Genomic DNA, 13,587 nt, shown 5'->3' with positions numbered 1-13,587 from the left:
GCTCTACTGAATTTGTCATCACTAACAACTCTGAAATCATGCTTATTTACATCTTGACAGACCTTTTATTTAATTTAATCAAATTGCAATGCAATTAAATTATTTCACTGTACAGTAATGTAGAGCTGCCTGTATTCTGTATTATCCATAGGTTTTAGGAATAATTGCTAATAATGCTATCATGCAATTTTCAGTTAACAATAATAGCACACAAGCTTTCACTGCACTGGGATTGAGCTGGCAGAGGAAAAATAACAAACCAAAATAAAAGAATGTCAAGGTTGAAGGTATTCCTTTAATCATCTGTGCTGTTGGACCTTTCCGTGCGGTGGTTCACATGACCCTGTAGCCTATAGCGTTTTTCTCCTTGCTTTTATGCTTTAAAAAAATCTAAGAAAGGGCAAGAAAATGGGAGAGGTATTTTCTGTAAGTACTGTAATGTGATGGGGTTAAACTAATTCAAATGGAGCTTCAGCTTCCTGAGAAGTGATTTGCTTTATTTGCTTTTACAAAGTATTTTGACACTGCCATGACCTCCTGGACAAAATGACTGCTAGAGATTAGATGTTTTTTTTTAGAAGGAGGAAGTAAGCAGAGCATGTAATATTCATTGGTATAGGAGACACACTGTTTCCTCATCATTGTGGAACAGAGGCAGGGGCGTTTGTAGGACTTGAGGAGGTTTGGGGCTTAGCCCGGACCCATTTAAATAAACTGAATGCAATGCAAAACAGCAATTAGCTTGCCCAGCTCGTTAATAGCCAGTGTATGTTCATTTTAGCTGGCCAGTTTGTAGATGTAAGTTAGATGGCACCAACATGTGGCCTAATCATAACTGGCCTAGCAACCCAAAGGCCAAGGTTTTTTTTTTCCAGATTTGTGTGGTGACTTATGATGCGGGGGGTATGGGGGTCCTCCCGCAGAACATTATGAACATTAAACACTTCATTTCCTGCATTCAGGTGAATTTGTATACACCTATTTCTACCTTTTTCTGAATCAATTTATGCTGGAAATATCTTTATGTAAAGGGAAACAGGGGACAATTCAAAATATAAAAACATAATGGAATATATTGCAATAAGGCTCTTAGGCATTCCGTATTGCTTTCAACTATTTATTCTCCTTTGGATCGACTTTTCTAATTATATCTGAGTCAGCACACATGTAGCCTAGGCATAATTTACACTTCCCTCCTCTTTTGCATCTTTTGTTGAGGAAGTAACGTCCTTAAATGTGCATATGACAATTATTCACCTTAATGATACATTAATTAATTTTAATGAATGAATAAACCCCTGGACTGTAATATTGTTGTGTAATAATGTTCAAAACTTTGTGCATATTCAAAATATAACCCATCCCATCTGTGTTCTCTGTGATTTGGAGGAGTCGTGGAGGAGTACTTAAACTTATGTTGTCCTTTTCTTTCACCTTATACTCAAAACATATTCACTCCCTTATGGAGTTAGATTCCCCTTTACACCTTGTAGCATGTAACAACCAGAAACACCAGCACATTAGATTCATCCCCAGAACATGTAGGCTAAGCACTTTAATGCAAGGTTAACAGAGCCCTTAGTTTCAATTCAATTTCAATTTCAATTTCCAAGTTGAACCATTTCTCACACCACTTTAACTTGAATGTAGCCTAATGGTAGAGAGCTTCTTGGCTTCAGCTTGAAAAGTTGCGCTTTAAACACAGTCTAATCACCGTTGCTTGCACTCGCTATGGCGACAACACGTCACGGGCTTTTCTTAGGGACCGTTCGGTATTTATGGAATGGACCACTGGAGGAAAATAGGGGAGGGTCATGTCTTTTTAGTCTTTGTTGATAGGAGGGTCATCCAATTTTTCTTTGTCTAGGGGGGAGGGTCACCCAACATTTGTATTCATGAGAACAGCAACATTTCAAAGTGGCTTGTTTGGTGCATAATTATCCATGTAGCTCTCTCAGTCTCGGCCCCTATTGCTAGCAGATGGGTCCCTCCCTGTTTAGTCAGCCAGACAATTTAAGCTGTAGCTTAAGAGACCATGGGATTTCCCAAACTGAATAAATCCCGATGAATATATCTTTAAATTGGGTCACTTATGTAGTAGAAATGTGAATTTATTTTAGAAATTGGTGGCTTCTAGGCCGAGAAAAGACAGAAAATGTGTTTTTGGCTCATGTGGATGAAAGACACCAAATCCCAGAATGCACTTGCTTTGCTGCTTCTATCGTCTACTCCCAAGCCACGCCTACCGTTTACAGACAGACAGACAGTGAGACAGTCAGCTCAACTCTAAGTATGTTTTATTGTCATTTCAACCATATACACGAAACAACGTTTCACCGTGGCTCAAGTGGTTACACAATTAAAATATATAAAAACGACATTATATAAAAATGACATACGAAACAGGCTACATTTAGTGCACACACATTATATGCTCTGTAAAGTTCAGCTAACACATAGCTACTAGCATTAGCGCTTGGTGGGCTGTAAACACAGAGTATAAACACAGCCGTAAATTTGCGTGGAATGTAGGATGGTCGGCATTTAACAGTCACAAACTCCACCAGCAGTTAACAGTTAGTTGGATACAAGCACCCCATTTTTGCACAAGTCCGTGTTAACACAGCCCACCTCCACTAGTCTTACCCGGCGACAGAGCAGCCAGCCTGGTAGCTGGATAGTCCGGTACACTGTTGTTCAGCAATGTTTCCACAACAAAAAAACACAGCAGTCTCTGAACTCGCGTTGGGAGTTTCGTTGAAGTTGGATGTAGTCCAGTTTGTTGTCTAATGAGCGGACACTTGCAAGCAGGATTGATGGAACAGGTGGCCGGCTAGCGTTAGCTTTCCACCGGCACACTCGTTCAACGTTCCCCGCTGACGATGTCCTTTTACCGGCCAGAGGCATCGAGCAACACCGCTGGTCTCCATAGCCGGCGAAGCTCGCGTAGTGTGTCGAGTATTCCGTCTGTAATAAAGTGTCCTGCATATTCTCCGATCTGTACCAATGTATCCCGGTGGTACACGTGTGCGGTAGTTTGAATGCACATAATTGTTGTTCTAAAATTTCCTTTGGGATGAATAAATTCATCTAACTATCTAAAAGTTTTCTGCTGAGAAGCAAGTGAAGATTCAAGATGGCTGACGCTCGTTTTGCTTCGGAAATCTTCGGAGAAAGACGACAGTCCAACCCCCTATGGGCGGGTTGAAAACATGCGGAAGTATTTCCTACTACTGGCTGTAGTCCATTGCCTCTGGGCAAAAAATCTTCTGATTTCGCAAAATTCAGCGTTTTACGTCATCGGAAGATTTTTTCCAGACCTACAATACAGAGATCTCTCGTCTCAGGGGGGCATGAGGGAGGGAAGCATGGTCATTCAAAAATACTACAGTTTTTCTGCTGATACAAAGCTTAATGCTAAATCGGTGAAGTATCCCTTAAAACATACCAGACACAAGCTTTTCTATTGAAAAGTCGAAGCTCGCAGACTACACCAGCCGGGAGGGCATGCATGAGACGGGAGGTCTCCAGGCTGCAGCCATACCCGGCTCAAATATCCTTTCGGTCCCAGTGATTATTTGTGAAATTGTGCAAACGACAGCCTTTTCAAGGCATTTGAGAAGGAAGGAGTGGTAGCATGCAAGCCCCCAAATTGACGCTCATCTGAGAAATGGAGTTTTGGATAATGTTCAGCTTCGGCATGCTAAAATATACAATGACTGATTGAACGACTAATGATGAGTCCATAGCAACCAGTGTTGAATTTGTTATTTCCCAGTGTGCTTTGTGGAATGGTTTCAATGTTTTATTGTTTTATTTCATGTGAATACTAGTTTACTAGATGAGTAACATAGTATTTGAAGTAATGCAGTAATGCAGGAAGTGTGCATTTAGTTTCCATGCTTATTCCACAACTATGTTTTTAAAGTAAATCTACTGAAATGGCCACCACACCATAACAGTGGAGTGTGATGCATAAGATGAGAATGCAGAGGTTTAATCATGTAAGTTATGGCTGTAAAAAACAATGGGCATCTTGATATCTTTGCCAAGCGCAAACCAGTACAGAATGCTACAATACATTGTTGGGGAGGGTCATCCCTTTTTTCCATATCATTTTGGAGGGTCATTCAAAATGTATTGCTGGTAAAGGGAGGGTCAGGTCTTTTTAGATTAAAGATTCCAGAGCTCCTCCGGTGGCCCCTGAAATAAATAACTAACAGTCCCTTATCTGATCTGCTAGATCTTCGATGAGTCCGCTAGGAAAATAGCGGAGGGTCATGTCTTTGTGCTGGTGTTTCTGGTTGTTACATGCTACAAGGTATAAAGGGGAATCTAACTCCATAAGGGAGTGAATACATTTTGAGTATAAGGTGAAAGAAAAGGACAACATAAGTTTAAGTACTCCTCCACGACTCCTCCAAATCACAGAGAACACAGATGGGATGGGTTATATTTTGAATATGAAAGCAGAGGTTAAGTCATGTATGTCATGATTGTAAAAAAAACAGTTGCTATCTGTACATCTTTGCCAAGCGCAAACCAGTACAGAAGGCATCAATAAATTATTGGGGAGGGTCATGCCTTTTTTCCCAATCATTTTGGAGGGTCATAGAAAAATGTATTGCTGGCTAAGGGAGGGTCAAGTCTATTTTGACTAAAGATCCCAAAAGTCCTCCGGTAGCCTCTTAAATAAATAACAAACAGTCCCTAAATGGAATCTACATACTCACAAAATACCGACATGTTTTCTTTCTGGAGAATTTTAATTGGAGAAATTTCTGAGAAATGGGTGTACCCAACAACATTACTAAATGTAAACAGTGCACTTTGTTAATGTACATATTATTATTATATAGAATTATACCATGGTCTCCCGTTGCGGATGGCAAGTCGTATCTAAGGTCCTTCCTATTTCCTGGAGCAGGGAATAATGTTTGCATTGCATAAGAATCTTATGGGATGGGAATGATTGTTCCAGGTATTAGTCAAACCCTCAGGCGAAGCCAGGGAAGCAAAGTTATTGTTTGGAAAAACTTTAGATTTCAATTGTAAAACTAATTAAAATATAAACTTATGTTTTAAAAATATGTTATTTGGCAAGTGACCATGGTATAAGTGGGTTAATGCCCTTTGAGGCGTCCATCGTCAGGTATTAATGAACTTCGGCGCGTCGGACGGTTCACGCCTCGCCGTCATCCATTAATACCTGACAATGGACACCTCAAAGGGCATTAACCCTTACATATTTAGGGTTTAGCAGAGTAGCTAGCTACTGCTGATTTTCCTCTTGCATTTTCCCTTTATTGTGTTAGTGAAGGTTTATCATTCACACATTTTCCTCCAAAATACACCAACCTACTTGATCAGTGATAACACGTCCTGCCTTGGAGCTTGTGAGATTTCTACTTCAAGTCAGTGAATAGTCCCAATAGTGCAGTTGGGGTTAAGTGTCTCAAAGCCATTTTTAAAAGCTGTTAATTGTTGAGAATGAGGTGATTTTTTTGCAATGCTTCAGCTGCTCTGACTTTCCCAACTGGCATGGATAATCTGTGCTTGTAAAAATCTAATACTTGCTACATTGTTCATCAGGTTACATTTCAAAATATAAAAATCCCTCTCAAAGTCTTGTTGTTTTGGTATCATTCCTTGTTTGAGGAATTTTTGGTTAAGGATTACAGAGGCCAGATTAGGGAAAAGTATTGAGTTCATAGAGAACACACTGACAGAAAGTTTATCCCCAAATGAAGATAAGAGGAACTGGAACAGGGATTACTACTGAAATCACGGAAAACACAATGACAGTGTTTTTTGTGATGTATCAAATACTTTGGCACGCACTAATAGCTGACATCTTAACTACTTTTTTGTTTATTTACTTATTTATTTTTCTGCTCTCGAATGAGTCTGCAATTTTATAATATGGGAAATTGAACCAATCCAATCCTCTTAACTTAATGACAGATTTGTTGTTTGTTAAAGGGTAACTACAGTTTTCTTCAACCTGAACCCTATTTTCCTATGTTTTTGTGTCTAAGTGACTGATGGGAACAACAATCTTTGAAATTAGTCCAGTGTTAAGTGAGATCGCTGCAGTCGGCAGCAGCCAACCAAGCTACATGTAAGTTAATAGGGCAATTGTCCAGCTTGTATTTACCTTCGCAAAACTGCTTGTTTTGCCACTGACAGACTCAGATTAATATTCTAAGTGTCTGACAACATTATGGAAATGATTTCTAAGGAGGTCGGCCTTTCTGTTAAAGATTAAGATCCTTTTTTTTAACATAAAAACATCTGCGAAATTGCGTTTGCTAAACCCACCAGACTCCATGTAAATAAACAGTAATTTTAGCATTTTAAAATACACTTTATTCAAAGTTGACAGAAACAAAGTAAAAGTATGAAAAGCCATTTTCGGTCGTCTTTCCACTTTTCTATCCATAACAACTCTAGTTTTGGTTGAAATAAACACATAGTTTACTGATTTATATGTGAAAATATGTTGGCTCTATACATGCTAAAAGTAGTGCTTTTTTAAATGTAGTCTGGTGGGTTTAGCGCTTGTGACTTCAGAGCTGTTTCTGGTTAAACAGAAAGGTCTCAAAGAGGGTTTAAAGGTCTATCTCTGAAGAGATCATTTCCATAATGTTTTCAGACACTTAGAATATTAATCTGAGCCTGTCAGTGGCAAAACGAGCACTTTTGTGAAGCTAAATACAAGCTGGACAATTGCCCTATAAACTTACATGTAGCTTGTTTCACCGCGATCTTGCTTAATACTGGACCAATGTCAAAGATTGATGTTCCCATCAGTCACTTAGACACAAAAACAAAGGGAAATAGGGTCCAGGTTGAAAAAAAAAATGGAAGTTACCCTTTAACAAACAACAGATCTGTCATTAAGTGGATTGGATTGGTTCAATTTCCCATATTATAAAATGGGGGGGATGGGTGCAAGAGAGATGTGACCGGCCCCAAGGAGTCAGTCATCCATGTGCACAAGGAGAGATAGTCTAATCTTGTCACAGACACGGGGGGGAAAGGAAAGTCCCAAGCTATCAGTAGTAATACTTCTGCTCATGGAGATTATTTGTAAAATCATGCTAGCACATGATAGAAACTGAGAAAAGTTTTTTTATTTGTTTTGCTGCTGTAGATCCGCAATTTAATTATGCATACATTTGTTATTTATTATTTCGAACTCTTACCCTTGAAACTACTTTTATGCAGAACTAAGTGGTAGGGTTTTTTACACAATTGTCTATCATGCTTATTTTTCCATCTTGTTTGGTTCCCTGTTCTCCTTTTTAAATGTTTAGATTAAATGCTGTGAAGATGGTGTTTATCAAAGACTCATCGTCTCTCTCCCCATTACCCTGTTTTTTATATAGTATTCAATTTCTATTTAGACTAAATGTGTGTGCTTTTGTCTTTTAGCTGTGATTATCCCAAGGCTGTCGTAGGAGAAGTTGCTTTGTTGTCAAGTCACTGTGTGTATCCTGTTATTCCCTCTGACTCTGTCTTCATAATATGTCAGTTAAGCACCCTTGCTGCCTTGGAATCTCAGCTATACTTCAAAGTAAGTAACATGATGTAGCTAGTTGCTACTCTGCATGCCGTGATGGTGGTAGCGCGGCGGCAGCGGCGGTGGTAAGAGTGATATTCTCGGAGGTCCTGTCAATGTGACGGAGTGGCAGGAATCATTTTTGAATGCCAAAGCTGACGGCTTTCAGTGTGGAAACAATGGGCCAATTCCCTTATCAGCCTCTGCTTTGTTCTTAAAATATCCAGCAGCAGTTTTTTATGGGGAGCTGATTTCCACGTTTCCTAAAAGCAGCTCCTTGTGCATTATCAGAGGGAAGCCAAGCATAATATGTTTGCTATTTAAGCAAAGTTAAAGTAATGTCGTTAATGCTTAAATACAGCTGTGAGGACTCTATAGGAAGAATAGCACAATACCTCACATCAGATCACACATGGTCTGGTAGAAAAGTGCATAATGGGTAAAAAAAGAAAAAGAAAAGACATCTGTATAAAGTACATGAGTTGATTTTCCCTGACCGCAAGATTTGACCTCATGAATCGTCTGCCATTGTTGATTCAGCCAACTTCTGCACAAAGTACGGGTACGGGTTATAAATAACACAGAACCTCTTTGAAGGTCTTTTTATTCATTTATTCACTGCTTCTTAAAAGCTAACTGACAGAAATTAAACAAATGTTAACCGTAAGTTTTTCCAAGCATTCTTCAGCTGGTTTATGTCCCAGCAACCAGCCAACCAACTAAACCAGCTACTAAAAAGCTATTTAGATATGATTGTATAGTGTTGTATAGTGTCATAAATGATGAGAAGCATCAACAACAATAGTGTAACACTATTGTCATTGATGCTTCTCATCATTTATAGCTTTACACATGTATATCAAATACATTTCCTTAGACATATATTTCCTTAAAATTATAATCACATTCATTGGTTACATTAGAAAATGACGGCCTCATGCTTTATAAATCCACAACAGGGATGCATTTAGTCAACATTCAGGGCGCCTTGTTAGCTCACGGGTTCGATTCTGACTTGCAGCCCTTTGCTGCATGTCATTTCCCTTCTCTCTACCCCTTTCCTGTTTTCAGCTGTCCTATCTAATAAAGGCCTAAAATGCCACAAAAATAATTAAAAAAAACTAAAAAAATATTCAATTAAGATTGTTGCTGCCCATCTGATTTTCTTTTAAAGTGGTACCTGTCACAAATGCCAACTATTGTTTATCCAAAATATGCCCCAGCTTAAGTCACTGTAGTGTACATAAGTAACATGTAAGTTTAGAATTTGTAGCTGTACCTTTACAGCTGCTCCCATAATGTGACATGTAAAACAGATGCTGTTAATAATCTGAAACCAAATACCATGCGTTGAAATTAATTGTTTTGCCAGTAATGAGGCAGATGAGATGTAGAACATCTTGCCGAGAAAGAACAAGGTGTCTCTATTACTGCCAATAACTCTGCAGACAAGTTACAGCAACAGATGCTACAACACTTTGCTTTGGATCCAAGGTCTTACTTTCCCCAGCCAGGAAATCAAAGGGAAGTTCATCCCTTCTGATTTAAATGCATCAGCTAGTTCTGTGAGTATCTATCAATATGTGGAAGATCAAATGTTTGCCAAGCCATTTGATGGCCGTTGCCTTTTACTGATAAATGTATCTCAGCTGGTACTGTATAATGATATTACAGGAATGTGTGGTCATAAAGGTCATAACAAATCGTTACAACTTTGGAGTTTTGGGTCATTATCATCATCGTCATCAGGCAGTACTAGTAGCCTCTCGAGTAAAATACTGTAATACAAAATCAATTATTGGAAATGTGACTATTAATTATTTCACCAGAAGCTCTTTTGTTATTTATGCTCTGTAATGAAGGAACAAATTAACTGTGCCATCCACAACCTCTGAACACAATCTTTGGCATTTCCAAAGTCTGATTGTATCTCACCCACAGAGAGGGAAATGGAGCATGTGGTTATTACTGGCGGCAAGTAGAGATGTGAAATCCAAAAGCAGAAATACTGTTGTGAACTTTTGCAAAGAGCCTTCTCAGTATAAAGTTGCTGCACAAAAAAAAAATCTTTTTGTGAATGGTAATAGTAGATCAGTAGTCAGTGGTTTTGTTTTTTATGCTCAATATAGTTATTTATTTATTTAATTCTGCCTTACTGTAGGTACATTTATGCAGACTCCACTCGGTTAAATATGCCTTGTTTTATCTATGAAGTTATCCTGAGAAATGAGAATGTCCTTGCCGGTAGTTTAAAAGCTGTGAACTTGCAATCATGTTGATTGTTTAAACCAGGAATGACTTAAACCATAAACGACAGTTTAGGTTAAATGAGGCCAGACTTTTCATTATATGTTGGTATCCTTTCTGGAATATCACCCAAGTCTTTTTAAAGATGATATAATCAATGTTTATTCTAACAATGAATCAAATGACCCTGCCATTCCACTCCATTTCTTTGATGCATTTTAGCATCTTTTAGCTCTGTTTTGGTTCATTCCCACTGCGCTGTCCAGCATCAAGCATGAAGTGAATATTGGACATTAGATGGCCAGAAACACTGCATCTGCCAGTGTTGTGTTGACAGATTGTTTCCGTTGCCCCTAAGTACACATACGTAGACTCCTGCTCAGAAACAGTAATTCATTTTGTTCACTGTGACAGGAGTGGGCTGTGGTTGGGATCCTCAGTCAAAGGACACCCCCTCCTAATGTTAGTAAGTGCTGCTTAACTATCAGGTGATGGTATATAAGGGCTTTCTTAAGATCAGTATGAACGGCCACTAAAACATCTCTCTCTCGAGCAAATAAGTTATATTTTAATGCCAACAGAAGAAGCAGGGACTACATGCATATACAATGTGATGACACCTGATTAAAATTAAAAACTTTTATCATAGAGAAAAATAGATTGTGGCTGTTGTTTGAAGAAAGGATTTATCTGCATGCTGTTATACTTCCTCAAATGGTCACTTTTAGAAATGAAAACTTAGTAGTAAGGTTTCCACTGTTGCTTGGTTCTTGCAGGTGGCTGATAAAGTGAAGAGGGAACGCTGCGAGGGTATGTTGGTTAAGGGGAGACGTTGCCCACCTCACACCTTCAGCCTACCGCCTTCTGCGCAGTAAGCAGCTCCAGCAGCTCTTTGGAATCAGCAGGACAGCAATTACTTCCTGTGAGTATTATTGCACTACCCAATTATGAGATATTCCTGCTGATCAGCACACATAATTTGAGCAATAACATCGTTTCTAACATCGATGCACTGAAATGCATTGATTTTGCAGGCCTTGTCTGACACATTTTGAAACAAGACAACAATTAGCACAGTTAAGGGCTGGCATGGAAACGTGTGAGGTTGCTATCAACCTAGATCAACCTAGATGTTGATACATCTGATCCTCTCATCTCACCTGAGTTCATTTGTTTAAATCAACATCACTGCACCATACATATCAACCAACACATCCCTTAGAATGCATGGACTTCTAGATGGACTTTACGTGCTTCTAAAGCAGATGTTTGGGGCATTTCAAAACAGTAATTAGTGACTATTTTACAGGGTTTTCATCTTGGGTCATGTGTGGGGTTAGGTGTAGACAACACAAGCACTTTGGGTAAGGTTAGGGGACAAAATATGGTTTTGGTTAAATGTTAAAACAGTAAACACATTGTGTCTCATGCTTCAAGTCACTGTGGACAGTTTTTAACCAAGACTACTTCATTCGATACCCATCGTGAATGGAAGCATCTCGGCACGCTTACCTGCCTACTCCATAAAATACACTGCACTCGACTTTACCATACCACAGACTGTATGGGTTGTAGCTGCTGCAACAGTGGGCCAATCACACGTCGCATTAATTTGAAGAATGCTTGTGGTGATTGGCTACAAGCAAAACCATACAAATAGTCATTGTTTTCTAGATCTGGGTACAAAAAGGATCAAATGGTAGTATTGTTTGACTGGAGAAGATTATACCTGGTACTAGGTTATTTTGGCCGATACCCAGCCCTAATCAACACTTTTGCAACTTGGCAGATACATGAATTAACAAAGTTGATTTTACCATAATACTCCACCACTGTAGTTATTGTTGAATGAGTGTTGTGGCAAAAGCTTTCAGAGTGTTTTAATTTATGTCTGTGAGCCCCTGCATTTAAAGTGGACCTTTTATTTGGCTTTATTTGATTTATTAAATTATTTGCTAAACATAAAATGAATGAACTTCTTTTCACTGTTATTGCTGTAGTGCCACAACTTCTCCTCTACTCACCTTTTAAGTTGTTTTGCCTAATAAGGCGAGCAGAACATTTTATTCATGGCTGGTCAATAAGAAAAACATTCTCTGCAATGCAATCATCTGGTCTCAATTTGATAAGCATTAGACCAGTAACACTTTCTGACAACACAGAGAGGAATTATTAATCAGCACTGAAGTGGTTTTCACACCCACTCTTTTATACAGTAGTTTTAACTATGGAAAATTGGAATTTTACCATGAATGGTATAAAAAGAAGATAAAATAGTCTTAGTCTGAGTTAAATTGGTATGATTGCCAATTATTCATGTCAGATAATGTAGAGGTGGTATGTAATTCCTTGATTGCAGAAGAAAGACTGCTGACCTCTTTAATATGCATAGAAAACACAGAGATGGTTAAAGTGATATATTGCAAACGTTTTATGTAATTAATTACAGGGGAGTTACAAAGCAAAAGTGTCATTCAGTTTCACTCCGCATCTCCCAAAGGACACAGGGATACATAGTGAGAATATATACACTGTACATGTCATAAGAAGAATAAGTCCAATCTTATTGGAGAGCAGCCAAATGAATATTTTTACAAACCAATCAAAAGGTTGTTCAACAATTTCCAGTAGCCAATGGCAAGCTTGCATTCAGAGAAATGTTGAAATGATTCACAAAAACTCAAAGGAATATATTTTCCTTAACAGAATTATGGTCATTATCATCAAAAAAGTACTATTTCACATATGGTGGATAGAAGGAGAGAGATAAAGGATGAGAAAAAAAAAAGAGGTTGAGTATGAAAACAGATATATTTTCAGATTTAGATCATTGTCATTCAACGCATTCTCATGAATGGGTTCATATGATATTGTACGAAAAGTTATGCACACTAAAACGTATGATATTATACGAAAACTAGGAGACCTCCGACTGTTCACGTGACATTGGCTACAGAGCTCCGTGCTTCAGAGCGGAAGTTGCTAGCTGTTTAAGCCGCTACAGAGCTTCGTGCCTCTGGCTACGGTGCTCCGCATGGTGCGCCGCATGGTGCTCCGCGTGGTGCTCCACATGGTGCGCCGCATGGTGCGCCGCATGGTACTCCACATGGTGCTCCGTCAGGTCAGCAGTAGTTGGTGGTTCAGTTCCCGAGAATAGGTGACTGTGAAGCGGGTACAGAGCACCGCGAGCTGCCGGTTGTGGTGCTCTGTCAGGTCAGCGGTAGTTGGTGGTCTAATTACCCAAGAATACTTGACTGTGTGCTGGGTACAGAGCACCACGAGCTGCAGGTCATTTCGGCGGAGATTACGGTTAAGTTTAGGCAAGAAAAAGTGAGCAACAAAAGTTGAGTTTTCGAACCAAAACGACTAGTTAAGTTTAGGAAAAGATCGTGGTTTCTATTAAAACACTCCCAAGGAACATGCATTTCCTGGGTGAAAGTCTACTGTTTTCCCTGGCTTGAAAGTCATGTGTTTTAACAGGTACTGTTACATTCAGAAGTACAGTTTAGTCACCACATAATTCCATATGCCTGCCTGTCTCTTTCGATATTCCACTCGCCATTAGGCACCAGCGATCCATTTTCATAGGTTTAGATTCACTTTTCCTCATTGTCCTACTTTTACTAAGCCATTGTGTAATTCCATCTCTTCTGATGACTCGACCTCATATTAGCTCTCGATTCCCTAACTACAATTGATTTTCTTTCACTGCAGATGACCAGGATATTGACTGAAACATTTTCCATGACAGCCTGTCTTGGGTTTGACTCTATGAC

At 39.1% G+C, this 13,587-nt stretch overlaps 1 protein-coding gene across 1 annotated transcript in view; it reads left to right on the top strand.

Annotated features, from left to right (window-relative positions):
• lingo1a (leucine rich repeat and Ig domain containing 1a) overlaps window positions 1-13,587 on the top strand; it is a 138,626-nt gene that overhangs the window by 56,810 nt on the left and 68,229 nt on the right. Inside the window, exon 2 of the mRNA XM_031316682.2 lies at window positions 10,588-10,733. The gene's annotated coding sequence lies outside the window, so the exon portion shown is untranslated. The remainder of the gene's footprint in view (window positions 1-10,587; window positions 10,734-13,587) is intronic.

The sequence above is a fragment of the Sander lucioperca genome, chromosome 7 (genome assembly GCF_008315115.2).
Source record: "Sander lucioperca isolate FBNREF2018 chromosome 7, SLUC_FBN_1.2, whole genome shotgun sequence".
Taxonomy (NCBI): domain Eukaryota; kingdom Metazoa; phylum Chordata; class Actinopteri; order Perciformes; family Percidae; genus Sander; species Sander lucioperca.
The sequence above is the reverse complement of the archived record's forward strand: the minus strand, read 5'-3'. Positions and strand labels throughout refer to the sequence as shown.